The following is a 4,807-nucleotide window of genomic DNA, read 5'->3' as shown; positions in this document are numbered from 1 at the left end:
AATAAAATACCTTGGAATAAACCTGACCAAAGACATTAAAGAGGTCTACAAGGAAAATTTTAACTCTTTAAAGAAAGAAATTGAGGAAGACATCAGAAGATGGAAGGACCTCCCATACTCATGGACTGGAAGAATTAATATTGTGAAAATGACCATCCTACCAAGAGTCATATATAGATTCAATGCAATGCCAATCAAAATCCCCATGACATTTTTCACAGAGTAAGAAAAAAACATCCTAAGATTCATATGGAACCACAAAAGGCCTCGGATAACCAAAGCAACCCTGAGCACTAAGAGCAGTGCTGGGAGATTACTATACCAGATTTTAAGCTGTATTATGGAGATATACTCATAAAAACAACATGGTACTGGCACAAAAATAGACCCATAGATCAATGGAACAGAATTGAAGACCTAAATATGAGTAAATGCAATTTCAGCCCCCTGATATTTGACTAAGGGGCCAAGAACCTTCACTGGAGGAAAGACAGCAGGTTCAGCAAATGCTCCTGGCAAAACTGGATCTCTCTATAGAAGAATGAAAATAAACTTCTATCTTTCACCTTGCACAAAAGTCAATTCCAAATTGATCAAAGACCCCAATGTAAAGCCTGAAACTCTGAATCTGTTAGAAGAAAACTTTGGCAAAACCCAACAAGATATAGGTGTAGGAAAGGATTTTCTGAACTGGACGTCAATTGTTCAGGAAACAAGATAAGAATTAACAAATGGGACCTCATTAAACTAAAAAGCTTCTGTACATCAAAGGAGGCAATCAGAGAATTGAACAGAAAACTCACAGAATGGGGGAAAATCTTCACCAGCGACACATCTGACAGAGGTTTAATATCCAAAATATATAATTAGCTCAAAAAACAGAGTGTTCTCAAAAGAAGTAAAGATTTCCATGAGATATTCAGAGATAGCACTATTTATTTGAATATATGTAAAATTTCTGATTCAAGCATTTATCAGTTAATTGATTTATTCCTACTTATCTATAAGTTAAACTATTTGGAATTTTTGAGATAAATCTATAGCATACACTCCTTTGCTTTGCTTTGCATCATGCAATTCCAAATTTTATTTGACACAATTAGGCTTTTTTTCTTTCACATTATTTCACATGCTAGCTTCCTTTATTACTGTAAGAGATTATCACAGACCTGGTATTTTACAACAACACAATTTTGTTTTTGTCTTTATGAATATCAGGTAGCTGAAGTTAGTTTCATGAGTTAAAATGAGTTTATCTGCAGAGTTGGATTTTTAGAAGGCCTGGGCATGGAATTTACTCCTGTGCCTGGGGATGTAATTTACTCCTTTGCCTTGTCAAGTTCTGGTGGCAGCTGCCCATCCTCCCTGATTCACATTCCCTGCCTCATACCATTATAACTTTTTGCTACAACTGTCACATCCTCTGCTTCTTCCTCTGACTCAAACCCTCTAGTTTCTAAGGGTCCCTGTGACTACATCTGAGGCTGTTCTGGAGTCTTGGATAATCCATTCACCTCAAGATCTTTGTTTTAATTTCAATGGCAAGTCCTTAGTTACTGTCTAAGGAAATTTCAAATTGTCTATAAAGATGTACTCATAGTAAGAAACAGTTAAACCTACCTCATAGTTTAAAGGTGTCAATATCAGGGACTAGAGATAGGGCTCAGTGGTTTAGAGCACTGGATGTTCTTGTAGAGGACAGTGGTTCAGTTTCCAAAAGGCACATTGACAGCTAACGACTGTCCATAGCTCCAGTTTCAGGGGATACAATGCCTGCTTTTGGCCTCCACACACATTGTATGACATGGATGCACTTACATATACATAGGCAAAACACTCATACACACTAAATTTACAAAAAAATAAGAAGAAATTATGGTGTTAGTATCAGCAGCACAACAGCACAAGGCCCATTAAGGGCAAACTTCTGTCCGAGAGAATGAAACTTCTGTCCTGAGTAGATATCTAACATTCCAGTAGGGCAGGGTCAACCACCTTCACTAAGAGACCACCTCTAGGAAGATGACTTCACCTTAAGCTATGCTAATGAGATATAATAATTATACCTTTAATAATATAATGTGCATCTCTTCTCAGAATTCCCACTCACTAGCATATTAGCCACAGCCAAATGCCTTCCTAATGATACCAGGGAATATAGGGGTCTGTATTAAGTAATCTCAGTCTCATTGATTTAAGAACGAATTTAAGAACGAATTCAAATGGAAACTTCAGGACAATATTATCAGAATTAAAAAAATAAAAATCCTAAGGGAGGCAAGTTGTACATCTCAGCGGATTCCCTGAGGAAAAGAATGGAGGAAAGAAGGAAAAAAAAAAATCCATGAAGCCACTCTGATGTAGAGTCATGGAGGTCAACAGAGATCAGACACGTGACCGACTAGCAGTCACGTGTTGGGGAGGGGACGGGAGCTTTAGAGAAAAAGTAAAGAATGTAGCAGGAGGCCTCCAAAGATGGCGTGGACCCAGAGCCCTGGGATTCAGCGAGAATTCACTTCACTTCTTAGTCCACAAATAGCCTGCCAAAAGGAGCCCATGCCTCCATACCCTGCTTGTGAGCCTAGTGACTGCTGACAGACTGCATGGCGCAGACCAATCAGAAAATGATACGCTAACAGGCCTTGGGGGCTGAGAAAAGGGAAATATAAGTCCTGCCCCCTCCTGCATTAAGTGAGCCTGCAGCACCTCACCTAGTGCTTGCTTCTACCCGACTCCCGGGGTCTGTGTGTCATGACTCTGCATCTCTTGCCCCCCCCAATCAGCAGGGGACCCGATCCAGGTTAGGGTCTTCACAGCTGGCCTGAGGAGAACCCGCAACACCTGGCTCCCAAACAGGGACCCCTGCCCATGGTGTTGGCGACACCCAGAACCTCGGTTTGTTTGGTAAGTAGACCCCTGGATTTGTCTGTTTCTTCAGCTGCTCGAGGATATGCGAGTAGCCGCCTCCTCTGTCCCCTCCACCCTGTCTGTTGCCTTTATTGTTGGACTAGTTTGTTAGATCAGAGAGGCACACTCCACTACGTGGTCTCGAAGCCCACGTCAGCACCTCCCCGCTCTCGGCTCATCCCGGTGAGTTCACATAAAGACTGATCACCCTGAACTCAGAGCCCAGGCTTCGTGTCACCCTGTTGCCTGTCCCGGAGACACTGTGTGAGCATATGGCAAGAGGTGTCATGGCCTCCAGAAGTCCCTCACTGAGCACAAGACATTTGGATCCAATACACCTTTACATGGTGGGGTGGTTTACATCCGAGTGGCTTGCAGTGCTTCTTTGCTTCCTTTGTGCCCTCTTTGTTGTCACCCTTGTCTCCTACTTTTGTGATGAATTCCCCTTCTCGAGACCCTTCCACAATGGGCAATTTACCACCACAATGCAGGGAACCACAGACGACAGCACTCAAGGTGCTCCTTAAAACCAGAGGGTTGAAAGTGAAACCAAAAGATATTGAACACTATGGGGATGAAGCCACCAATTTAGCTCCATGGGTCTCCCCTGAAAACTTGTGGAACCCTGATACATGGATGTGGGTCCTCTTCCTGGCCTGAAAAAGGGAGGTCAGGTCAGGGATCACTCCCCCCGCATCGTTCATACTGATCCTCCTAGCCATCATTGCTAGCCTTAAATCCTCCTCTCCTGAGGAAGTCATCTCGGCCCACAACAAACACTGCCAGGAGCAATCTAGTGTAGCTCTGGCTATTACCTTGACCCCAGACCTCCCGGACCCAGAGGTGGACGCAGCCTCTGCACCCACTTCCTATAAGGAAGGAGCTCCTTTGCCTATATCTCAGGATACTCTCCGAGAGCTACCATGCCCAAAAATTCCCCTACTCCATTATCTGTGGAAGGAGTTACTCTCCTCCTCCAAGTAACCATCCTTCCCCTTCCCCTGCTAACGTGTCCCTCCCTCCTAGATGCCCTCCTTAAAGCCTCACCCGCCTTTGTCCACATTTTTGGTTAACATTGGCCCTGATGAGGTGCAGCATCCATGGCTGCCCACCCCACTTGCTGACCTCATTCTTATTTGCAAGGCACCCTCAGTCTTTCTAAACTGGCTCACAGCCTATGAAGATCAGGCTGAAAACCAGGCACTAAATCTCCAATATGGCCTCAACATTATGTTGGACATGCTCATGGGACACGGACAATATACTGACCCCATCTCCCAGTCTACTATTGGCCTCCATGCCTGTTTTCAACAAGTTTCTGACTTGGCCTTTAAGGCCCTTAAAGGTTGCCCCCCCCCCCCCGTGACTCACAAGTCTTTTTCCATAATTTGATTCAACAGTCAGAGGAGTCCTTCATGGACTTCTTTACCCATGTCACAGAGGCAGTAGAGTGGAGGGTGGAGTCTGGACCCACCTGAGAGGTGCTTATCAAACAGTTAACTTGGGAGGGACTAAACATCCCTACTCAGAATGCTATCCTGCCTGTCTGCAATGATAACATTCACAAATGGGTACTTGCTACTAGAGACTTAGACCCTAGGGCAGGCCCTATTGAGGCTTTGACTGCCTCCTTAGAGACTCTTTTGTTTCAAGGAAAACCCACCCACTTTGGCACAAGGGAAGGCTGCTGGAACTGTGAGGGGCTTGACCACAGCCCACCCCAAGACTCGCTGCCCCAAGTGCAAAAGAGGGTTCCATTGGGCTAAAGACTGTAGGTCACAGCCTCAACTGGACTCGGCTCCTTTAAACTCCACCCAGGGCACCCCTCAGCCCTGCCCACAAGAGGGGAAATGAGACAGATATTATGGACTCTCCCAATCCTCAACCACTCCCCACTAAT

Source organism: Nannospalax galili, unplaced genomic scaffold (genome assembly GCF_000622305.1).
Source record: "Nannospalax galili isolate Female #2095 unplaced genomic scaffold, S.galili_v1.0 scaffold276, whole genome shotgun sequence".
Classification (NCBI taxonomy): Eukaryota; Metazoa; Chordata; class Mammalia; order Rodentia; family Spalacidae; genus Nannospalax; species Nannospalax galili.
Note: the sequence above shows the minus strand (reverse complement) of the source record.